Source organism: Trachymyrmex cornetzi, unplaced genomic scaffold (genome assembly GCF_001594075.2).
Source record: "Trachymyrmex cornetzi isolate Tcor2-1 unplaced genomic scaffold, Tcor1.1 scaffold262, whole genome shotgun sequence".
In the NCBI taxonomy this organism is placed as follows: domain Eukaryota; kingdom Metazoa; phylum Arthropoda; class Insecta; order Hymenoptera; family Formicidae; genus Trachymyrmex; species Trachymyrmex cornetzi.
In genome coordinates this window covers 1,272,358-1,299,651 of record NW_017297292.1, presented here as the reverse complement: position 1 = coordinate 1,299,651, position 27,294 = coordinate 1,272,358, and the positions used below count along the sequence as shown (strand labels likewise).

Genomic DNA, 27,294 nt, shown 5'->3' with positions numbered 1-27,294 from the left:
AAATAAAAAATAAAAAAATTTCTAAATTAAATTTCTAAATAAACATACCAGAAGAGTCGATTCTTAATTATCCTTTATATCCATAAACAATACCGCTATATTATATTTACGTTTTTATTGATAAAATTTTCCTTTACGTAGAGAGAAATACATAGGAAGTCATTGAAAATAAAAACGGATTAAAGCGAAAAAAATAAAAAAGTTTGCTGAATATTAAATTCCTAAATAAACAATACATACCAAAAGATTCGATTCTTAATTATCCTTTCTATATTAAAGTAAAATTTTAATGTCCGTCGCAATATTAAAACTTTAGGCAATGTGTTCATTATTTATGGAATTAATGCCATGGATTTCAAATTTTATCAATTTTTTAAAATTCTTTCTGCAAAACACAGTCTGGTTGCATCGAGGTTGCATTAATTGGAATTCAGGTTGAAAATGGACAAATCAGAATTTTCTGGTTGAATCTATTATAATTTTAATTTGAGATAACTAGAATTGTGATTTATATGATCAAAATCTTCTGATTCGTCTATTTTCAACTAAAAATTTTTCTCCATGTAATTACGCTAGTACACTCTTCTTACGGTTTAATATCATTTTTCTAATAATAGAATAAATTTTATTGAATTTAGCATAATTTTAATTTTACTTAATTAATTTCATAAATCTTGTTGAAAATCTTGCAAATATATATTGTTCCTATGTGAATAGATATATTTTACGGCTGAATGCATTCAAGTGTATTCGGTGGCCAATATGTTTAGGGAACGCAATTGACGCTGTGCCAAATATCGTACTAATCGTACAATGAGAAGCGTGTATGCGTATCCGCATGAAGGATTAATGATGCGTGTGGTTAAAAGGGCACAACAATAATAGTAACAATTTCGATAGCATATTTTGGAATAATAATAACTCTTAATACCTACAACGGCATATGCACTCGCAACGTGGACAAACTCCAGCTGATGGATTGAAATACGTATTATTACATTATCGCGAATGGAGAGTAATAATATTTACTTGCGGAAATACAGTAATAGGAAATTTTTGCTTGATCTAATTGAATTTTACGCCATTTCCGCGCAGCGACGTCGCGATGATGAGCGAACGGCGCAGGAGACGGTAACGGGAACTTCGATTTGCACTCAAGACGAAAAACGTAATACAATTTATCGGCGACGCCGTGCGAATTTCGGTGGCGAATATGCAATCGACTGTATACGCTGAATATGCAATGCGTTCTCCTAACTTATATCTTTTGCGGAAGGAATTTTATTGGATGGTGGCTCTCGGACGCTTTGCGCAATAAAAATGCTCAAAGCTAATCGATTATCTCATCGAGCCGAATTTAGATCCTCGAGTTTAGCTTTAGAGTTTCGTTTCGAGTTTGCCTACGGACTTTGTGCTACTGAAATAATATTAGCTATGCACAGAGAAACGTGATAAAATATTCAAGCCGGTAATATAACTTCAGTTGATTGTATTATACTGAGTGTTACACACTTCTATTCTGTTTAAGGGTATAATATTGTATGATTTTTTTTATAAGGCAATCTTCAGTATGAATGTATTTTACATTTGCAAACAATGTTAATCTATTTTCCTCACTTTACTTTCTCTCTCTCTCTCTCCCTCTCTCTCTCTCTCTCTCTCTATACATATATATTTTATATATATCTCTTTATCTCTATCCCTATCAGTGATGTTATATACCCACTAATAATAATCAATAAAAATATTTTTTATATAAAGATATTTAACAAGAAATGCATTAATGTCCATAATTATAAGCTATTTATATTGGATATAACATAATATTTGATCAAATGTGCTAACCTTCAGTACACGGGGAGAATTTTCTTTTAAAATTTACTCTGAAAATATGTCAGTTGTGATACGATACAATATTTTAAGATTTTTACCATCCACTTCAGTAAAATTGATTAAATTTATTTTATACTTTATTGTAGTTTTATTAATGAATAAGAGAGATTTGCATTAAAATTTTTCGAAATGCAATGTTGTCCCACGACTGTCATATTTTCAGGATAAATTCTAAGAAAAAATTCTCTCTCCGTGTACACATGATTACGTCATTATTCGTGTCGTGCACATTTTTTTCTTCAAAAAACTAGAAGCACCTAGTAATTAGTCATAACATTTACATATAATTTTTTTAAATACACAATCTTACAAATACTTTTCAAACTATATGTAAGACTTATTTAATAATCTTTGTTAAAGTGATTAATCTGGGACATGAATGACCCATCGAATATAGTAAACGGCTGGAATAATGAAAATGTGTACAAAGTGTTAATGTTGGAACAAGACATCAAGAACGCGCCGCGATCTGCATTTCTACATATTTTAAGATGTTTGAAAGAAACAGAAGATCATATGGCTTTTTTTTACGTCCGCCACAATTGCTTGGGACTTAGGTTATCATGAACATTTAAAATAAGCGATTCGCCGACGATCAGTTACTTATCTCTATTCGCGAGGTGTAATTTCGCGAATTGTCGTCCATCGATCGTACCTATTCTTTGTTCCATTTCAGTGTACGCGTGGCGCGATCCATGCCGTAGAAACGGCCAATATTTTCTGACACAATAGAACCAGTCATGGAGATTACGCGCGGCTTCGTTCGATAACGCGGCTTTGGTGTTAAGCGTAGAATTTTTCCGTCAAATGGCTTTCCAAGCGATGCTGTAACGAATCGTCCCGATGGATGTGGTGAGTCCATCAGCGACGCGCGGCGTACTTGTTAAAACGAGTAATTAACAGGCGCCCATTATCGGCTTGTTGCGTGGCACTCTGGGGTTGTCAGCGATTCTTCATTGAAACGTTATTCAATTACCTGCATTACGTGCTCTGCTCGTCATCATTTCTATCGTGAAATTTAAGAAATAAAAAGTACAGTTTCTTTTGAAATGCAGTTATCCTGATAATAACAATAGGCTAACAGAAACCTAAGGGCGAGAGAAAAATCGTGATTAATTAAATCGTACATCAAATAAATCAAATAAATAATTTCGATAAGATCGATTTCTAGTAAACAATTTAATCAGAGAGACAGTGAAAAGGATTAGTTGAGCTACACTTTGATAAAATTTTGTTACTATATTTTATATTGCTGTAAGCAAAAAATTGTTATACGTTTTTATTTATATTTATTTGAAAAATGTTTGGTTTGATGAATGGATTTAATACACTCACGCTGCAGAACGAAATCCTTCTGCACAGAAGCAATTGATGATTTAATATTTTGGAAAGCGCAGACAACGCGCTAGTGGAAAATTGTATGATTTTGCTGAATCCCGATTTTCACGTTGATATTCTGCGAAAAATGGATTAGTTTCCGGTTATTTGAAACAGAGTACGTTACGTAAGTACTTTCTTTAGTATTTTAATTACCGTACTTATTGTTAGTAATTGTTTCCTCCGATTTTCAAACGACAAAAATGGTATAATATGACTTATGTTGCATTTAACCTTTTAGTAGGTAGGCGATTACATCATCTCACGTATAGTTATCTCTGATTCCGAAGAAGGAAAATAAAAAATATTGCCCAGAAGTTCTAAAGTTCATCATTTTTACATTCTTCTATTCCATAAGGATATTTTTAGTAATGTAAATTTAACTCTATATATACCTACTATTAAAAGAATATAACTATAAAAATAAGTTTTTGTGGAATATTTTGAATATCCTATCTATGTAAAAATGTAGCTTTACTTTTTCAGAGCTATTGTCGCTTCAAAGACGTTTGTGGCCATCCTACGCAGTACGCGTTCATTGTATAACGCAGTTATGCAAATTAAATTAATAATAACGCTGCTGGCGAATCCAACTGAACCGGATCGCGATCTAATTGTTTCACGGGTCATACCGATGACGGTTTGTGAGAACGGATCGCGTGGGAACGGGAGGGAAGAAGGGAGGAGGTGCAATTAATTACTTTGATTATGATTAGCCGTGCGTTATGCAAATCGCTTAGAGAGGTAGATGCACAACCGATATTCGGCCACTTTGCTAATTGCCCTTCGATTTGCGAGTGGTTTTAACGCGTGTGAAGTAGTGTGAACGCAAAACTCAATTCGAACATATCCTATTAAGTGTGAATATCGTTGTGTCTTGTGCGATCGTAGAAATAATTTATAATCATCAAATTATATTAAATGCACGTGTTCTGGAGTCAAATAAATTTTATAATTAATTCACTGAATTAGTGATGCATTCGAGCGAGACGAAACGAGAAAATACCGATACTGAGGTTTAGACTTGATAATAATAAATAATTAATACAATTTTCTCATCTCGATGGGCCAATATTCTCGCTTCTCAAGATTTCCGAATTTTATTTCGAGACATTCGAGATCATCTATTTCGTTCCATTCATTTCAAATACTTATATATAACCAGGCAGCACATTATATGATTATAACAGTCATAAAGATGTCGAGACGAGAAAAACCAATGACATAATAATCTCGAAAATGTTACTTTTAGTGACACGAAAAGTTCTGAGACGATATTCCGAAATTCTCGTATCACTACACTCAATAATGAATAAAATTTTGAAATGATGCAATAATTTATTAAAAATGTATTACTTCATATATAGTATAATATATATATATATATATTATACATATATATATAAATTGGAAACATGTTCTCTCTTTCTCTATCTTTCTTTAATTTTCTAGAAGATAAATCAAATATTATATGGACCAAAAATTTGAAAGCACTTTTTAAAAATTGATTTTATTACTTATTCAAATATCCATAAAAATATATTTTTAACAATAATTCTTTAAATCCAATAACTGTTATTGGATCTAAAGAATTATTGTTAAAACACACTGTTATGCATATTTGATTAAGTAATAAAAAAAATGACAATTTTTTAAAAGTGCTTACAAATTTTTGACTTGGCATGTGTATAGATGAACAATAAACAAGTATTTTCATAAACTATGTATATATTATTAATTATAAATAGATACAAACACAAAAACTATAAACAGTAATTATAGTGAATAGTCCAATTCCACATAGGCATAGCCTACATTTTGTAATTCCGCTTCGATACTATGATTAATCAATCATTCGCTAGAGGCTGCTGATCCCATTTCAATAGATACCGTTTTCCGCGATTATAATTCAAAGCGTTATCGAGTCACTGAACGAATAACTTACGGCGTGACAGCCGGGATAATGTGGAATGAGAAGATGATCGATTAAGCTATTTTCAAGTTTCCCGATACGCACACTTCGCAATTTAAATTGCGCGAGACTGATGCCGCGAGTCTCATTTTCCCGGACGTGAAATGCCAAGATATTTGAGATGATCGACTGTGCCTGTCTTTCGTCTTCGTTAATTTCCGTGTGCTTCGCGCTATATGACACCTCCATGAGAGCTCTATGATGTTTCCCGACAGAATTAGAATCTGTCCATTTTCCGCACCCGACACAAACGCGACCCATAGGAGTTAGCCGTCATAAAAAATTCCATTTCACGCTGGCTCGAGAGGAGGCAATAATGGCATATACCAACCTCCAGCCTGGATTCCTTTTTTTTCCTCTAATGTTGTGACACGACCAAGAATTACGAGCATCCGTTTTTATGCCACGTGTCGCCGTCCATCAGGCGATCGTAAGAGATCACGATGAGAATTCTTTTCGCTCTCATCTATGTTATGATATTCAGTGAAAGACGGAAACGTAATGACAGATTTATTTATAAAAAACATATTATGAATTTTTCATATGTTATTATTGAGAGGAAAAGATAGAATAATTTAGCAATGGATATACTATATAATCACAAAATTAAAAAAAAATGTTTATATAGGTACAATAATTTATTATAACAGATGGATACAATATATGTGCGTAATACATACTATATTATGAATTTTATATTCGTAAATATGGATAATATAAACAGAATAACAAAAATTTCCTATGAAAAAGAGTTCGCTTTTTTATTCATTATAAAAATTAATCTGTCGTGAAATTATTTACGTTACAAAAAATTCGCTTTTAATAAATATATTTTTACGGCATGTTTCCTATCATTTGCTGCATATGCGCAATCAATTAATAAGGTATAACATTTGATATTAAACAGCAAATATAATTCAAAGTTACGAATGGAGCGTGGACATCAAAGTATCGCTTATAACATGACAAGTAATTTCCTGTAATTTCGGTCTTCGATACATTTTGCATAATTCCGCATTCAGCATATCGAAATGAAAATCAGGTCACGAAGTCATCGTCCAGTAAAGTAGAACAGGAATTGGACTTTGTGCAGCATCGTGTCGATGAGCGTATCTACCGTGTGTATGTCGTGATATTAAATTCCTAAACGCAACGTATTCCGCTGGGAGGTGACGATAAAAATTACAACACGCTGGAACGTGGCGCGACTAAAGTTTGCTTGAACATATTAAAATTGCACGAGCCGACGTTGCAATTCTTCAGAGAAAGATTATTAAGAGTAATGGCTTATTCGTCTGTAACATTTATGTAGCTTGTGTTAGAGTATGCGAAGTCATACTTTATCTTTCTGCATTTTTTATAATCTCCAAGTACGATTTCCTTACGTCAAAAAATAGTTGTTCCGTAATGTTATAGCTATATAGTTATGATATATTTTTATCTATATTCATCTGATAGGGTATAATATTTTGTGCGCTATTTTTTAATCTACTTATCAAATTCATGAGGAAAATAGAATTTTTTTTAGTAACATACGTTCTAGTTGAGATAATTAGAATTCTTTATTAATATAATCAGAATCTTCTAGTTTGTCCATTTTCAAACAAAAATTTTTCTTAGTGTAATATGATCATAACTGTCGACCACATACGATGAGCTGTTAGAATCTTAATACCTCACATAACAGTTACTATTTATCGACACTGTTAATATATTATTAAATCTATAATATTAAATTTAATCTAATTTAAGTCGCCACTGTTCCTACTAAATATATCGTTATTTTATATTAAAATAATGGTTATATTTGATAATAAATAATAGTTAAACTATACAATATCAATTACATCAATGAGCAGTAACGACTTAAATTAAGTTAAATAATTTAACATTATAGATTTAACAGTGCAATAGGTTAATGATTATTATTGTCGCTATTTAATTACAAACACATTTTGTATATATCTTTCAGATCTCCCGAATATTAAATAATACTTGAAGCAAATAAATTTCATTGACCGTATCTACTCCAGATTAAGATTAATTCAAGTTTCAACGCAAAAAATTGGACGAATGAATTGATGAAGGTATTATCGTAAATTCGAGATATGATGTTTCTTAGTTGTGCGCTTACCGCAAGAAACTTCGTTCAGTGGACTGTAATATTCCATTGCTATCCCACTATAATTTCCAAGCGAGTGGAAATGCTAGCCTGCTCATATATTTTGTGGAAAACGGCTGAATGCGAGCGTACTTTGAACATAGTCGTAATTTGATTATCGAAAGTCCCTTGCTTTACTCGAGAAAGTTGCCCAAAAGTTTTCATTTAAGGTTCCTTTATATTATATAATATACCATGCCTTTATATTATATACCCATACATTCGCTTCTTTTTTGTTCTTTCAATATCATTTAATATTACTTTACACATTATTTGCTTTCGGTTTATATACATTACATTAATAAAATATTTATGACGAAATAGTGCAATATAATCGACATTTAACCACAGAACATTAAATTTATTCAATTTAACGTTAATATATAATTAATTTAATTATAGTTTGTACTGGATATATAGAATTTATAGAATATTTAAAATAAAGCAATGTTACGTACACGGCTCTACTCGTTGAATAAATTTATTTTTATGGCTCCTATTCACTCATTATTATAGATTGTGATATTAGAAGCGAGAAAATATACAATAAAAATTCTTTCAAGTTATATTTTAATAGAAATATTTTTTTAATAAAACAACATTTGCAATCGATAAATAAACTTCGAAAATATATCAAAAACTATTTTCTTGTTTTGGAATAAGTAAAATCATATTTATTTCGATATTTTATTAATTTAATAATTTGTTATATTTATTTTGTTTTTGGTTATGCATAATTTTTTTTCTAGAGATATATATGGTTATTTATAAAACAATTTATTAATCAATAAAACAAACAAAAGGAAAGTTTTCGATATATATTGTATATTTATAAATCAGTTCTAACGATTGTAAATGTTATTTTATTGAAACATATTTCCATATTAATACATTTCGCAAGAATTTACATTATGTATTTTCTTGCTTCTGATGTTCTAATCTAATATAGTGATAATAAATGAACATGAGCTTTAACAGAAATTTACTTAGCATTTAATTTCCAGGTTACATTATACATTTAATATAAATACAATAAAGATTAGAATTTTTAACAAAATTGCACAAGTGCGAATACGAAAATCGTGCTTTGTTAATAGTTTGCACCTTTTCCGGGATAACTTTGTATTTACTTGAGCTTTTCATACACCACTGTTTGCTTTCACGCTTTTGAAAGAGAAACACTGGAGGCGTAGCACGCTGTCAAATTGAATGCATTTATCGTAACTTTACTTCATGACAAATATTATGATTCACGCAACTATGATATAACCAGAGAGTCGAATTTGTTCGAGTCATCAATCAAATCATTAAATACATTATTCTATAGAAATATCGGAACTTTTTCATCAGTCGATATAATACCTAAAAGTATAATAAAACATCTACAAATATTATAATTTCGCACTCAACAACTAAGTTATGTAGTCAAGTGCTATATTTATATTGTCGAGTGCAAGATTATAACATAGATATTATGTTACTTTTAGTTAGTGACTACTGGGTTGTTAATTTAATGTTTCAACCATTATTAACCGAGCTCCTGCTCATTCGTTTATGTCCTCGTAAGAACAGGTAATAGTCATTGGTAATGCAGAGAATCTCGTGCTAGAAGGCTCGATTAAACACTACAGTTTATCATTAATACACACTATAGGGATTATAGCTGATTCATAAAACGAAATGTCCGGACTGTAGCAAAACAGAGGTAGAAACCGTTTCGCGTCTCTCGTCGCGGGCGGAATTGTTCCTGTCTTTGTATAATCAAGCTGCGTTGCTCGAAGCACGAGGATGCAAAGCAGTCCCCGAGGTAGGGAGAGAACGACTTTATTAAAGGTACATTACTTATTCCCGCCCCATTGAATTAAATGTCCTTCTGGACGCGGTACCGAAGTTGGCAGCGGTCTCGGATGAGACTCGATAGTAGTTGTTACTAGACGTACCTTTGTCTCGCAGACAGAAATACGTATACTCGCAATCTGTATCTCGTTAGCTGAACGCAACTTTCTTCTAATTGTCATAGTAAGTATCGAAGAAGAAACATTGCGCGAGTACTCCGCGTAACGTAATTACATCGAGGCGAACTAAACTTGAATAGTCTTATTGAGCCGTTATTGTTATCGCACAGCTTAATTTCCTCCATCTCAGGTAGAGATTTGCAACGTAGATACTTGCTTGCCGGCAGATCATTATCGACAGCTGACGAAATACTGTTCACTTCATAATATCAATTGTACACAATTTGAATTATTTTTAATCACTTCTCTAGGTCGTTACTGCTCCTTGTCGATATGCTCATTTAATTAAAACATTAATTTAACTTAATAACAATAAAACATTAGACTGAGAACACACCGCAGTTAACATTAGTGTGTATATATATATATATATATATTTATTAGGTTAATTACAAGGAAAATTCTCTGTTGATTACATTCTTCTTTAATTACAATACATACGAACGCTTCGGTCTAATAATAATAAAATAATAGGTCCTCTTAATTCGCTCTATACGGTCCAAAATAAGGTCGAAACGTTCTTACGTATGTAATAAAAAAAGGATGTAATCAACAAGAATTCTTCTATGTAATTGACATATATTGGGTTAGAGAAAAAGATCCTTTGCAAGTTGGTAAAAAGATCTTTCCCCATCAATATCTTCGTTAAAAATAATCAAAATTTAAATTTAAAAAAAGGATATTAAAGCTTTGAATCTCTACTTTTGAATGGTTACTATATTTTTTGAATTTATGTGAGTTTTGTAATTTTTACATAGAAAACTACGAGCTAAAAAAAAATGAAAAATTTTATTTTCATTTTGTAGGTCTGTAGCGTGCCCAAAAAAAATTTTAAGCAAATTTTCGATCATAACTATCTATCATAAAAGCTTGAAGCTTTCCCTATAAAATCGTTTTTTAAAAATGTTCCTACAATTTTTTGTTTCTGAGTTACTCGCGGATTAAGTGAAAGGAATTCAGACTTTATTGCTCGTAACTCCATTAAAAAATTATCGTATCGCAATTAAAAATACAGATTCTTAAAGTTGAAACATTGCTCTATGAAGTCGTGTAACTACCAGTTTTTTAAAAATAGAATATATAGGTTGCTAAAAAAAGTCTTTTTTTACCAACTTGTAAAAAGACTAACTCAATACTAACCTTTAACTACATGCGAATGGGTTCTTTCGATCTGGGTGGATGAAAATTGTAATTGATCATTATACCTTCCTCTGTTCATCGCCACGATGCGGCTATTTAGTTGTGGCTCTAACGCTGAGTGTAATGTACCTAATAAAAATTTGGCTTGAGTAACTTGGATCCGTCAAATGTAACTTCGACAGGTTTTTGCTGGAAGAGAAAATTCGTTTTTTTCTAAGTGCCTGTTTATTAATACTGTATTCAAGTATATGTATTGTTTTTTCTTATAATTAAAACATATATTTAAAACACACATTCATTTTCGGAAATAGCATTTTTGCGAGAGAGGCGTCTTGGCAAAACGATCGCTGTATTTTCTCGGAGTTATGAAATCGTGAGTAAATAATGTCGAAATCATATATTTAATATATTCAAAATATTTTTTTATTTCCGATTGTGAAAATATTTATATCATTTTTCCGAGCATAAAAATACCTCTACTTCACTCGTACAAACAAATATACTTTTTGGAATAAATCAAAATATGTATTTTTTTCACGTTTTCCCTATTTTCAAAACAATACTTACTTTTATTATTATATCTTTTTTCATAAAAATATTCTGGCATTTCATTAAAAAAATTTGTTTTCCATTGAGATTTGTGATAATTACATAGCCAGTCAAAAATGACGTGAGTAATATGGACAGATTTGTTAAGACTATAAAACGAGAAATATAGTTGAGAATTAAATATATTTATATACGTTAACTGCAATGTGTTCTCAGTTCCTCTAATGTTCAATTAATTATTCTAAACATTGAGAGTCTATAAAAATATTTCTCTTGTTAATTTAATTAAAACAATAGAATTAAACAATTCAATTAAAGAAAGTGGTTTATAATTGAAAATTATTCAAAGAAAAGGAGCATAAAACCACGCACAAGATGTATTATGTGATATTTAATAATATATTACAAGGTTTTAATATCAATTCTTACTGACTCAGTAAGAAATAAGAGTCAGTAAGAATTAATATTAAAACCTTGTATAATATATTATTAAATATCACATAATACATCTTGTGCGTGGTTTTATGCTTCTTTTCTTTGAATAATTTTCAATTAAAGAAAATGTATTAAATTTGACTGAAATTTAGTTTATTACTAAATGTATATGTTAATATAAATTATGTTAAAATTATATTGAAACTAATCACAGAAATATGTAGATTAATATACATTTTGACACAGATGGAAGTTAAAAATAACAAAATATTACTTAACTCAAGGGATTGCGTAATCGCATGATATAAATACAAGGATATGCTTACGCGCATAGATAAATCACGTAACGATTAAACGGTCAATCAAAATTGTCATCGAGCTTATGTCATCATTACGCGGTGAATTCAAAGTTATTATATAATTTCCTTGCAATACATATTATAGAAAGTTACTATTTTGACATTGTTATAGATATTGCAAAAAAGATAGACAATTTATTGTGAATTTTCTATAATACATTAATACGAAGTACTTTACTGATTGATGTGGGATACAAAGTATACGGTTAAGTACATATATGTCAAAATTTATTATTTTAATTATAATATGTAAATCAATGTATACATTATATTCAATACATGAATTAGATTATTAAATTGATATCAATTTAATTATAAAATTTTCCAAATAAATCATTTACATTAAAAATTATAATGTAAAAAATGATTTAAATTGTATTTGATAAAATGATAAGGGAAAATCATAATCAATGATAAAGCTGATAAGTAAGACTTATAGTCTAATAGCTTATAATAGGGCCCTATATAAGCGCTATTAAAGCCCTGTACAGACGCTATTAGGGCTGATAAAGGCAAATCAGAGTCAACGCTTATCTCAACTAAGGGCTTTAGAGTTTTAATAGCGCCTTATACAGCCTATTATTGGCCCTTACGAGTAGCCATATTTCACGGAGCCGAACCAGTTCGAATCGTTTCGGAAACAGTCAATGATGACGTACGTTTGGTGACATCCCCATTATTCTGAATTCCTGCGCAGTGGTTTACCACCGGATGAGCATACTCCCGATTTATATCATGGATAACCGTTGGCTTCTTTAATTTAACAGTGCAAGCAATCCAATCTGTTTAAAAAATATCCTAGCAACTACGTATATAGTTATAAATGTCTAAAAATAATGGAATAAAAGTAAAGGATTCTTAATAATACTTATTGTTACAATAAGATTTGAATGAGTGCGATCGTTTGAAAAGTGGTGTATTCCAACAAAGCGTGAATAAACTTCTATCGACATAAGCGGCAAGAGAATCATTAAAGCGGAACGAGTGATAACCAAAGATAATAGCGGAACGAATCTCTGTGAGTATAACAATGCCAGATTTTAACGACATTCTTACGAATCAATGGCAATGTCGGAATTCTAAAAATGTTCTTTTACCTTTGATATATTCGGAACATGACATGAATATTAATGCAAAGTATGAATTGAAATATTTTGTAAGCTGTGAATGTTATTATTCGCAAGATTTATCTCATTAAAAATATTATACGTGCCGCTTTCAGAGAACAATAAAATTTAGGAACACAGTAAAATATTAAATAAGTTATTACAAAAAATATTAAATACTTTTTAAATAGTACAAAAAGTGAACAAAAATACATAATTGATATAAAATAATATATTTTTATTTTAATGATATAAAATTTAATAATATAGTATAATTAATGGAAAAAGCGGTTTGTTATAAGGGAATTTCGAGATCTTAAATTAGATATACATTGCATGATTTGACGTGTGTGGGTGTGGATGTCAATGCACGATATTACATATTAACGTAATGCGGCATATCTCCTCTAGTTTCGGTTGAGTTGAGTTTGACGCTTAGCTGCTATACGTTAATAATACACAAAGAATATACCGATATTGTATGTAATTTATCAAATGCACTGAAGCATTAACATCGTTAACATATAATAGCGTTGCATGGATTACGATGATTTTCAATTTCTTTGATTTACAGCAACGGTCAGTATCGTATTGTGTTTGTCCATATCCAGCGATGACAATGATAAACGATTCTAATGCATCAATATTTTCGTTTCAGTCGTACTATTTATAATTAGCAAGATTGAACGCGATACATCGTTTCCATTTGTATTTATTTGAGAGATGAATAAGCTCTTTTACAATACTCGTAACACTCATTGTGAATATTAACCATTGTAGGCAAATTCGTGATTAATCGATTTTAGATCAATTTTGCAAGACGTGTCTTGGATCTTACGAAACATATGCAGTAATAATTAAAATTATTGGGTATTTTTATAAGTTTCGTAATTCTTAATACGTCAATTAAAATAAATACAACAAAATTTGTGTTAACAGTTTTATTTGTTAATAAATTATCAATATTTTATTACACTTTTTGTTTTATAATTTCTTCAATTTTTTTTGGCATGTTCTATTAATTTTTTAAAAGATTTCGTTATTGTTCCATTTATATAACCGCAATTTGTAAATGTTATTTTAAAATGCGTTTTCAATATCTTTGTTTTTATAAAGTGAACTTATTAAAAGAAAAGAATTTGTCATTTTTTAAGAAAAATGATAATTAAAGAATTCTTAATAATATTGGATGTGGCTGTAACATTTTCGCATAAAAATTCTGTTTGTTACTATTATAAATCCGATCATAATCCATATACGTAAAAATTCCATATTACAATTCAATTAAAATTTTATTTTGAGTGAAAGGTAAAAATTTGGCGATTAATTGAGAATGTATTATATAAATCCAGAATTAGTTCTCTTTGAATATTTTTCATTTTATGCTTCGATAGAAGAATTTTACGCATTGAATATACTAACTAACCTGTAGTTGTTGAAAAGAGAAAAAAATATATGGTATAATTTTATTAGCGTGTACTTAACACTTTTGCGCGAACGGTGTATCTTCAATTGCTTGTGATTCTCGTGTTTCCGTTGCGTGAATTGCTAATATATTCGAGCTTGCGGAACGTGTTCCTGATTTTTTGTATTCATGAAGGGTTGCTTCTCATTGTACGCGCGAGGATTTATACTCGAATGGAGCATAAGTAAAGGAGAACCGGACGACGAAAGAGGGTAAAATTTATTATGCTCGGACATATCCGGGCGCTGCGACACTCTTAAAAAAGATAAAATGTATATCTAGTCCAACCTCAGTCGGATCTACAATGGAATGCCAGTATTACATCGCATTGCGGTTTTATTCTAATGGTCATGTTGGATGGTCCGTGTGCATAGTTAAACGTAAACTTTGGGGAAAATTTCGAAATAACGATGAAACAGTGAGAACATGCAAATTGAATTATCGGACGTATAACGTTTCAACTTTGCTAATGATATTATATTCAAAAAACAGAATATACATATCATATATTACTATTGCGTTAATTACCAAATGAACCCGAATTACGGTACTAATTACATTGTAAACTGTATTGAATTTTCATAAAATTGTAAAAATCTGGATTCTATAAAAATTCTATAAATATAAACAATATGAATAAATCAATGAGTTTAACACCGAGATGGAGAACTTCGGAATGTGCGTTGGCACATAATAAATAATAATTCCTCGTGATATTGGTTAAGTTTCTTGAAGCTTGCATTGTACTTGCATTGTTCATATCTAGCGTCTATAATATGAGGAATACATATATTCTCTGTTTGCTTTCGCGAAATGAGACACGACACACGACACGACGATGTTAGTAATTCCATTTGATCTTGACTTCGCGAAACCGGTACTATCTCTCTTGGCAAGCGTAGAAAAAATATTAGCAGTATGTAACGTGAAGCGATACGCCATTTCCGAAGGGCACTCGAATGCACGAACTACGTCGGGTTCAATTTCCCGGGAATGAAGATGGAGCTTACTCTCTCATGTTGTTACAGCGCTACTGCACGCTCCATATCCCAGTTTCGCTATCATTGCATTCGCCAACGGCGAAAGCATCGGGCTTGCTCGATAAATCTTTCGTACATATTGATATCGCCATTGATTAAATCGTAGTCGTAATTAAAATTAAAGCACAGAGAATCGTACCATGCAGCGTACATGCAGTACCTTGATCGGAACGGACGATATTTTTTGACGAACGTCTGGATGCGACCTGATTTTTCGAAAATTCATCTAGGAATTTAAATAAAACTACACTGTAGTTTTTATTCAAATAAAGTTCCGCCACTGGTAATTTTAGACTGAAAAGTTTTAATAACATCCAGATTTATTAACCCGCATATGAGACAACCTATCCGATTGTGAAATTAAAACGAGAACTCTCTTAGCTGTTTATTTTTATCAGATATAAATAGACAAGTTAAAATTTCAGTTTTCAATCAAAATTATATAAGTAAACTATCAAAATAAGTAGAATGATAAATTAGCAAAATGTAATTAACGTTTTCTCATTGTATAACTTTTTTATATTTGTTCTACAGATAAAAATGTATTAACAAAATTTGCGGAAAATAAATCAAGATGTTTCATAGAAATTACAGATGGAATAGCGTATTAAATTAAATCGAAATTATTGATAAGTGTAAGTCTCGCAGCTTGGATATCTTTCCGCAATAATACAGTAAAACAAATATTAATCATAACGTGACCGAAAAATTTTATACGTATCGTGGGTACGCTTTGCGAAAGTAATCTTAATGTTAAATGAACTGTAAACAGCGCAGCATAGAAAATTTTTAATTATTTCTGCAGAATAGGATTTAATTCTTTCTGCAAATTTGCTCTTGCAGAATATTTGAATATTCAAGAAATATACTTTATAAAGATAATTTAAAACCGTACAGTGGAAAAATAACTGTAACGTCATAATTTCCTCCCATAAATTATTTTAATGTTGGTATTCTCACAAATGAAACATGCTTGAGTTAAATATAGCAGTTTAAACGGCGCTGTAAATTTCATTACGTACCTCACAAAGGTGAATAAAGTTGCATACGATAAAAATAATACTAGTACGCGTTTAACTTTTACGCTTTGCTAATTAACTTGATATGTGCGAATATTTAGAAATTTTAATATAAATTCTAAAATTTATATAATCAGTATAACTCCAATATTCAATGGATAATTAAGAAAAAATTATCAGAAATAATGTAATCTCTTACAGAAATCTAATCTTCATCAACACTAAAAGAAAGTAATTAATCATTTATTTCAAATCTTAAAAGCACTGTTAGTCTACTTGTAGTAGGGGAAACCGGGGTCAGTTGACTATAGGGGTAAGTAGAATAATCAAGGCTACATTAACCCTTACCGTACTAATATGGGTAACTAGTGGCAGAGCGATTCCTGCTCGTGCAAGTTTCTTTGAGTCTTTCGGTAATTATAAATTATACTACATTTTATTATTTTCCAAAATAAAGAGTCAATATTTATTCTAGAAAGTTGAAAGTATGTTGGTGAATTTTTAGAGATTTTTTGAATTATTTTGAAGAGGTAAAAAAACGAAGAGATTTGAAGTGACCCTTGATGGTATGGATGAGGCACCAAATTGGAGATGGTACGGTAAGAGTTAAAAACAAAACACGCGAAACACGCATAAACATGTCTGAGTACGCCGCAACGACTGCCGCTTAGTCTGTAACATCTTGTTGCGAACACATCTATGATAGAAGTTACGCCACAATTTTAAAAAATCGTACACCTAAGTAAATATTTTTATTTTTAAAGTTTTTGTTTTACAATCGTATATGATTGTCTGAAATATTTGATTTCTATTTAGATAGTAAATGTAGTTCTTATTTAATATAGTCCAACAGATTTTTTTTGTTTATATGTCTTTGTTATCGTATATTGTTAATGTTTTTAAAAAATGAACGGATGGGGATAGACTAACCATAGTATGGAACTGTATGACTCATTTAGTGACGAATTTTATAATACTTACTCAAAATTTTATTCCTTTAAAGACATTTTCCTCGGTGATAAATGTTATAAGTTTAGTCCTCATGTCCAATCTCGAAAACTAGGCTCATTCGATGTGTTTTTGCACGAAATGAGCAAATTTTGCAAAAAGAAGCATTCTTTTGTCCTGCGAAGCGAATGTTTGTGTTTAAAATATATTTTTGTAAAAGTTTTATTAACCCTTTGGCCTACAACCACGAGTGAGACTCGTGGTAAGGAATTTGGTCCATAAACAATAAGTACGAGTCAGACTTCTTACCACGAGTCTCACTTACCAAATTCCTTACCACGAGTCTCACTCGTGGGTTGTAGGCCAAAGGGTTAATATGTAGCCAAAGATGTAGTTTAAAATACATTAATCTTTATTTTAATAATCTTAATCGAATTACCCCGGTCTCGGGGCTAGTTGAATCAGATGGAATGCATTAGAAAAATGCATTTTTTTTTTCATATTAGTTTCCCCTTATTATTAAAATATCATTAGGTAATCAAATATATATAGTAACTGGTGTAGAATACATTTTTCCGATAAGTTTCTTAATTTCGTCTGTAAAAATTCGAAACTGAAAAATGAATCTATTAGTCCCGGTCTCCCCTACTCCAAATAATTAATTATATTCTTTATAATAAATTGGCTAGTATTAGATTTCTGTAAGGGATTCTTTCCCTAAAATTAAATGTATTTAAATTTTAAACTTATTCTTCCCATACAATTGTAGCTACACAATCACTTATTTTTTTTAATGCACATCACTAAAATACCGTTCAAAATGATAAAAGCGTGAAAGCATGGCTTTCTTCGCGCAGAAAAATCGATATGGAGCTCCGATTTTCTTTCTATCCATTTGACATCTATTTTATTTCCGCAAACCACTAATGCTTCAGCAATTCTTTGCTTTTGAATCCGCTTGGGATTGTCTTATACACGCAGAGAGAATGATAAAATTCGTTTCGGTGACTCTTTGTATTTGTTCTCTAATATCCGCTACACTTGCATCTGACAAGATGTCAATGAAGCTCGGTCTATTTCTATCTGCCTCGCTTCTGTTAGGACAAAGTGGAATATAATATATAGCAAAGAGATAAATTCAAAACACTGGAAAATGAGAGGGAAGGGGGGAGGGAGGGAGAGAGAGAGAGAGAGAGAGAGAGAAATATGGCTACATTATTACGAAAATATAAGTACAACAAAAATTTTTTTCTTAAAGCAATATTTAAAGTATTTATCAAATTAAAGTTTTTATTTGGAAAGAAAAATATGATATATAAAATAATTAGTGCCGTTCAGATATTTCTTTTTTATATTTAAAAAAATTTCATTTTAATTAGAATAAAGATTTAATTGTTTAACTACTTTAAATTAAAATAAATTATGCCGTTACTAATTTTAGAATATTGTAATTTATTCTTTTAACCGAATGTTAAAATTCTTGAATAAATATTATTAGTACATAAATCAAGCTTTAACACAATTATACTTATAATTTTATAAATACATTCTTGAACTTTATGTTCGTAGCAGCAAAATTTTCAGAACAGAAAAATTTATGTTAATAATTAAATTATTTATAAATTGTTTAAAATAAAAATTCAGTATGTAAATGCCTAAGGTTGGAAAGATACAACGTTAAATAAATTGCGTTTATAAAAGACAAATTATAATACAAAGAGCGGCTAAAGTATTTTATCTTTGATCGTGAAAGTAAAAATTATTAAATTATTTTTCATTGTATTAATAAATCCGAAACATATATTATATATATATTATATTATAAATCAAAGACAAAAATTTAAATGAATATGTATTCAGACATAGAACACTCAAAAAAAGATAATCTAATTGTAAAGTAAAATTTTCGGTAACCTCATATTCTAAGCAGAAACTTTTACAGAAAGAGTATTCCTCTTCCAATGCACTGGATTATTCATCAAAAATGTATTGGAGATTATTCTAATAGTTTTCCTCTTGTATGAAGAGGAATATATTTACTGAAAGCGAAGTGTCCTTTTACGAGTAAATTATATTAGAAACAGCAAGATTTTTACTGCAGATGCAAAACGAAAGTACTCTAACTGTAAGAATATTGTGCTTAGCATATTTTCCTCTTGATTTCAGAAGATTCCTCTTGAGGCCGTATATAAGAATAAAATCCTCTAAGATTTAGCGGTTTTTTGTTAATATTAAAATTATATTTTTTCGGGTGAATACATTTATGAATTGCAATAATCGTAGGCAGGAGGTGGGCAATATTTGTAATTAGAAACTTGTGGTCGAGCTGCGAATAAATAAAAGTAATGGACGCAGAAAGGCAAGTAAAACGTAGGAAAAGGGATTGGGAAGGAGATGGGGGTTAATATCTCCGCATCCGGAGAACTGACCTCACGGTACCATGACCTGTCGCCACTAAAGAGAGAAGGAGAACAGGGGGCGACCAAGACAGAGGAATAAGGAGGAAGAGTATACGGAAGAGACTGCCCTTTGCATAACGTGCACCGACCTACAAGCCCGCCGGGAGAACGTATTATTGCAATTTCACATGCAAAAGTTATTACACGAAATTGTCTGAAAATTGCACCCCGGCTCAGCCGCGCTTGTCCTCCTTCGCCCGTTTGCCTCCTTTTAAAATAAACCGGCGTTTGCACTTTCCCGCCTGGGTTTGCGCAAAATATACACGAAACAGACTTATCTCCTGCGTTGCAGAGCGTGGTCCAAGTCGCGTGCATACTCGCAATGTTAAATCCGTCAGGAAATATTGTCGCGCGAATCCTCCGTGATATTCGGCGGCGACGTTTACAGCAATGGATTCGCGACGCCTGCGAGCCGCAATCCCGCAGATTTGCGGAAAATTTTCCCCTGCGCGCTGCACGGTGTACAATTATATCGTGGAGCAGCTGCATACGAATTTTGTCTACCTGTCATGTGTTCATATATTTGATCGAAGGTGGAGGACGAGAGTTACGGAGATAGAAATGCGTGATGCAAGTTTCAACATATTAACATCCTTATAATATGATGCTTAATGATAGCATTAAATTATGAAATTGCTTGTCAATTTAATTCGCGATTACTAGAGTAGTTTTAATTGCGTTTAATCCTACAATGTGCTTTTTGTTTCCTATTTCTTACTGTTTGTCTCTTGCCTTTTTGATCAAGAAGGTAAGAGACAAACAGCAAGAAACAGGAAACAAAAAGCACATTATAGAACAGTCATTATAGTCCGGAAAAACAATTTGGCGCGTAATTTGAAAAAGACTATAATATGGTATATATGCAAGTACATATATAGTGTATATTAGTAATTCCAGACTGAATTATTTAAAGCAATGAAGGTCCAGCTTCGATCGTAATAGACATTTTAAATTTCTAGTATTGTTTGTGTTTTTCACATATGCGGTTTAAAATAAAGATTCTTAATACTGTAAATATAATAATAATCGCGAAACCGAGAATATTATTCCGCGAGCTCGTGCAAGCATGTATAACGTATTTAATGAAGACCGTGACATTGATATTCAAAATTTATGACATTTGCACAATAAAAGATTAAGTATTATCTCATCGCTATGTTATACTCAATGCATAGAATAACATTAATTGTTTGATTGTAATATTCAACGCAGAGGTAATAATTAGTTGTAATTGTCACGCAAATACACATCATAGATTTATACTGTTAAATGTTAATGGATTAAATTTAAACCGATTCCTTAAATAATAACATTTTGTTATTTTTAAATTCTAAAAAAATATGTCAAAATGTATTATTTTAATTCAAAACATGTGGTAAAAAAAAACAGCCATGTACTATAATCAACTCATTTTCGTGGTTGAATTGCTTAATTTCAAAATAAACAACAAAATGCAATTAATATAAATAATAAACTAAAAGTATACATTTGCTGATTTAAATTGTTTATTGTTTTAGTCAAATTAACAACGTTTTGAGCAAAAGCAGTGGCGACCTCGAATCATGAAATATAACTCTAGTTGTGTATAATTTGGCATTATGAAATTAACAATGTATATCAATAAATTACTAAATAAATTCAGCGATTTTAACCTGAGAAAGAGAGGGTGAGAGAGAGAGAGAGAGAGAGAGAGAGAGAGAGAGAGAGAGAGAGAGAGAGAGAGAGAGACTATTTACATATATTTGCCTTTTTGATATCGATTATTTTCTCGGTTGACTTGACTTCGTGGCTACCTTTCGTAAGGGGGTCCTGAGATATAGCAGATGGCGTGACGAATATCGTATTCGACTTGTAATTACGATCGCCGAGGTATAATAGAGGATAATCAAACGGTCAGACGTTTCCATTCCCAGAAAATCATCCTCTTGCCTGCTGCCGCGGGAAACTCACATACATATATACGAGCCTCATATTCCAGCGTCGAAATCGAAGAGAAGGAGGATTGAATAGTTAAACTTAAATGTATCATGTAATGCCGCTTTTATGCAAATAATGTGATCGAAAACGAGTTAATTTGCAGTATATGTATATACATGCCTTTTCGCAACATCGGTATTAACATATTATTAGAGACTTACTCTAGTGGAGTTTAGCGATGCGACACGAGCGTCAGATGGATGCAAAAGACATACATCAGTAGACCGATGCGCATTAATGCGCCGCGCAAAGTGCCAAGCGATTTTTATCGGTTTTTCACGCTTGAACTGTCTGTATATGTAACTAGTAATTTAGTTTATCCCCGAGGGTCCTGTTTTCTTAAGATAGTCACATATGGTACGGACATTTCGAAGATGCGAGCGCGTGATAAACGAATTATCTCGAATTTCCTTTCATTCCACCAGTATTTGTAAAATTGACTTCCTTTCGTTCAATTTCAGTTTCTGAATGATAAATTGTATCTAGATCGTTTCGCCCTGTGAAAATGTATAAGATTTCGAAATGAGGGAAGCTTAAATTTCTACACTGCGCCAATTTTCTAAATGAGTATTTTCCAAGAGGTTTGCTTCGAAATGAAAATTACTATACTGCGTTTGATAATCATACCGTAAAATATAAGAAGTTTTTTAATAAAAATTTTATCTAAAAGTTTCGTTTATTTATATTTCCGTAAATTATAATAAAAAATTAATTAATTTTGTTTTTTGCAAATGGTTTCCTTATTTAAAAAATTATACAACTCGTAAAATGTGACTTTCGAGTTATTACTACTGAATCAATTAGATTAAAGCTGTTCTATCAATCGTAAAAAATATAAAAAATTCAATTTCATTAAAATAACTAATTCAATTTTACAGTCGGTTCGCTAAATTGCACTTGTGTTAGTCTTAAAGTTTTCAAGGAGATCGCAATATCTTCTGCGACGTATTTTAACTATTTTAAGTAGTGTTATTTTTGTAAATGAAAAGAAGTTTCCTACAGAGAATTTAAAGTTAAGACAATTTTGATCGAAGTTTGAAAAAGAAATCTTTTAATTGATCAAGATAAAATATAAACGGTTGGTGACGATTTCGAGTTATGTCACTTTTGATGAATTATTCGGATTTGTTATAATTTTATAGATATATCAAATTTGTTATTGATCAAAATCAATTAAAAAAGGAATGATTTTTTGAAAGAGTTGATTGTGAAACAAAAATGATAAAAATTACATTTGATTAAACTTTTACGAATGTATTCTTTTGCAGACTTGATTAGGCAATAATTTTCTGTTAAGTTAAAAAATAGTTTTTTCTCTTTGCTGAAAAACTTAATTTTTTGAATTCACTTTTGAAGTAAGAGAACGAAATGGGATTCTTAATAATCATCTCCTTCACGATGTAGCCGTCATATCATGAAAATCATTACATGCTTCATTTTAAAATGCACTGTAAAATTCTTTTTATTTTCCTTATGTCTATAATAAAAATAGATCCTTTTTATATTTAGATCATGTAAAGATAAACATATTGCTCAATAAACTACGTTCTCATGACATCGGTTGTGGTTATGCCCTTCGTATCGGAAAATATATTCGAACTTTAGCTAGAAGTACGGATGGCCAATCTACCTATAAATTGACTGTACGTGGCACGGTCAGTAAATCGATATAGGAGTACATGTCGTAAGAATATTTTCCTTCGTGTCATAGAGTCATCGCACTGTGAAATTGATAATAGCTAGATGTATTATTAAACTGAAATTTTATTTGATATTATAAAAATAAGATTAAAAAACTAATATTTTACCGCTAAAATTCTGTTGAAAAAACCTATTTATAATTTGTTTTAGATCCAATATTTTTAGACGTAGTTTTCTTTGATTCGATTGATCAGACACAAGTAAGCGATAAACAATAAATAATATAATATAAATGCATTCTTAATATTAAAAAAATTTTATTATTACATATTTTTTACATGTCTTTATCGCTATATTTTACTGCATTTATACTTTAAGTTTGTATTACATTCAATTGTACTCCTCTTAGAGTTGTAAGAAGTTACAAAAGTAAATGGAATTAAAGGATTAATAATTAGGGCTTCTAAGTCACATAAACTTTATGCAGATAATCCGTGTGTAATTTCACAAATCTGGCAAGAATGGGGATCCTTAGTTCAAAGAAATAAAAGCTTACCGTCATAAATTTTGTTATCTTAAGAAATCCCCGCAGCGCGAATTGCTCATAAAGCTTCCGAGATTTTTAATTATCGTTAACGTGGTTATTTTGCCGGCACACAAATCAAAACGATAATGCACCGCGTGCGAGCGATAAACGATTATATTTGACAATAAATTATTGCCTTACGTCTGCTCTAATTTTCCGGTAGATGCACTCCTAACGATTCGCGATGTCATAATTACTGAAATATGAACGTTCAAGTATTTCTAGATTAAAGATTCGTTTAAATAGTAAAAATCTCAGCTGTAAAAAAGAAAGAGTATACTAATCAGTCAGTTTTGTAATTATTTTACGAATTCAAATAAATTGTGTAAAATAAATATATAGGTAAAGCACAATATAATTTCTTGTTTAATGTTCGATGTAGCAAGAAAGAATATTTGACAAGTTCTTGTTGGAGAAAATTATTTCATCTGTCAAATTTAAATGAATCATAATAATCAACTTCAACTTTAAAAGTTTCGTTTGTAATACAATTTTATGTTAATGTATAAGCAAATCATTTACAATATAATGAAGTTTCGATAATTTATTTTTAATCTGCTAAAGTTACAGCGTAACGGAGTTATGGAATATCATTGGATTAAAATTAAAGTAGGATTAAAGATAGAATAAAAATTCTACTCTTTAAATTAAATTCTGGAAAAGATTATCATAATACATATTTTATGATTTTCCGAAGTAAGAAAGACCGCAAAGAAACGAACCAAGTTGTTCTTCGCGAAAATCTTCAAGAGTAATTAAAACTACCATTTCACAGACGCATTTAATAATACGAATTTTCATGCCTCGCGTGAACATTCAAAAACTACTATTAGCAACATTGATTTTATTACAATCGAAAACGCATAATACTTCATTAAACGGCTGGGGTTTAGAGAAACAATAATAACGAGATTATTGGAGGACAGATATAAATGAGTAAACATCGGATTGCTGAATAACGCGCGATACAAATACGATGGGCACCACAAATGCGAAAGTAAATATGGCAAAATTTCCTGTCGCATAAATTGGGGAAGTGTTTCATTATAAATAGGATATTCTGGTAAGGGAAGCGTACTAAGAGCATTTGCACAGGACGTGTACACAGCGGATGATAATTATACGGCGGTGATTTTTCTCTCCGCCCGTTATATTGTGTTGTACCTACGTAACGTACGCACAACGAAGCCAAATTAATGTAAATTTATGCACGCATGCTTATGTGCAGGTTCTGTTGTAAGCCAATCGGCTTATCGCCGACTTACGGGCCATGGAGACAAATAAAACGCGAAAATTAGCACGTTGCTTCTCGTAGGGCGGCACCCTAAAATTGAGGATTGGGATTCCAGTGAATCCTATTTTATTTTCGAACTCGCGCAAAGTTCAACTTGTGGCTCGTATGTATTTGTCGCAAAACTTTCTAATAACGATTTTACTAATATCGACTTTCTAATATCGGAAACTTTCTAATTCGTTCAATGGTTATTTTAAGATGTTCTCATTATGTAATTGATCTACTAACTTCCTTATACTTTACTTTATCGACCCATTAATACTTGTAATAAGGTATCATAAAAGGTATCGTATAAAATATTAGATTCTAATAATAAGCAGTGTTAGTTTCTAACGATAAGTTAAACTAGATCGTTTCTCTATTCCTCTTTTCATTCACAAGGATTTTTTATGAAACGTAAATGTGAAAGAAAATTCAATATTGATAAAAATAGATTAAATGCAAGATGACATTTTTAAAAGAGTCACACTTTCAACAATTTTATAGGTATAATAATTATAGACACAAATATTGTAAATAAAAAACGGCAAATACGCTGTTGATGTCTAATAATATTTCTATATAAATTTTAAAGTCATTCTCAGTTAAATTAACTGCGCAGTTTATTTAACTGAAAGATGTATATAAAATTTACAAAAAGTATTATTAAACACCAAGATCCAACCTCGACCGTATTTACCGTTTCTTACTTATTTATGTTATTCGCATTGCGATCTTAAGTTTAACTCATTATTGCATGTATAATGATAAAACTACATTTTGCAGAATTAAATTTCTATGTAAATATTTTCGTAAATACTCAACCTTGAACGTTTAATTCCGCTACTCCAAGTATCTGAGTAATTTTATTATAAACAAAAGTAATTCGAAAAAAGAAAGCGTTCCCCTTTTTAATCCTCATAATTCTAGTCTCGACTGTATTAGGCGCTTTCTGTTACATATTTCTATTATTCACATTGCGGTCTAATTTAACATATTATTATATAATGATAAAACTACATTTTATCACCGAACTATATAAAACTCAATATACCTAGATATTTTCATAATATCTAATTGTAAATGTTTAATTCCGCTACTCCAGTATCTGAGTAATTTATTGATAAAAGTAATAATAGTTCTAAAAAGGAAAGTATAAATATCTTCTTAATTCTTCGGGATACAATTCCAGTTTCGACCGTATTTGGCGCTTCCTGCTTATTTATATAATATTATTCACATTACGGTGTAATTTAACTTATTATTGTATAAAAATAAAACTACATTTTATCGCAGAACTAAATTTTTACGTAGATATTTTTGTAATATTCAGCTTTGGATGTTTAATTCCGCTATCTCAGTATCGGAATAATTTTCCTGGCAAAAGGGCGATAGTTCTTAACCCGTCGGGATATATAATTGCAGACCTCGAAGAAACATTGCACGTTGAGAAACGAGCACAGGAGAGCAGGTCGACAATAAAGCGGGGGACGTATCATCGTTGTCATCAACGTAGGAGAACCAGGCCCGTGACCCAAGGCGTATAAATCCACGTTGCACATGATTGCCTCGGGCTCAAGTTCTCCGTACACAATCATCCGTACCATAAAACACGATCTCGCGCGTGCACGCGCTTACACGCGGCGGTTAATAAAACGCGCGAGACGGATTCTGTGTGCTTAGAAGATAATCCGTCGGGCGCATCTGTCGGCCTCATAAAGTATTCCTTGTCGCGCGAGACCCGAGAGAGACGGGTAAGCCCTGTGCGGTAGCGAGCTGCGGTTAGTCATCCGTGTCAAATGGGCAAACCTAAACAGATTACACGCTGATTGGCCCGGCCTCGTCGTCTTGTCGGTTAGAAGCCACCCTCGACAGAGAT

The 27,294-nt window shown here is 31.2% G+C and overlaps 1 protein-coding gene across 4 annotated transcripts in view; it reads left to right on the top strand.

The window, feature by feature from the left end:
- Positions 1-27,294, top strand: part of LOC108761792 (limbic system-associated membrane protein) — a 291,620-nt gene that overhangs the window by 198,752 nt on the left and 65,574 nt on the right. The window lies entirely within an intron of this gene.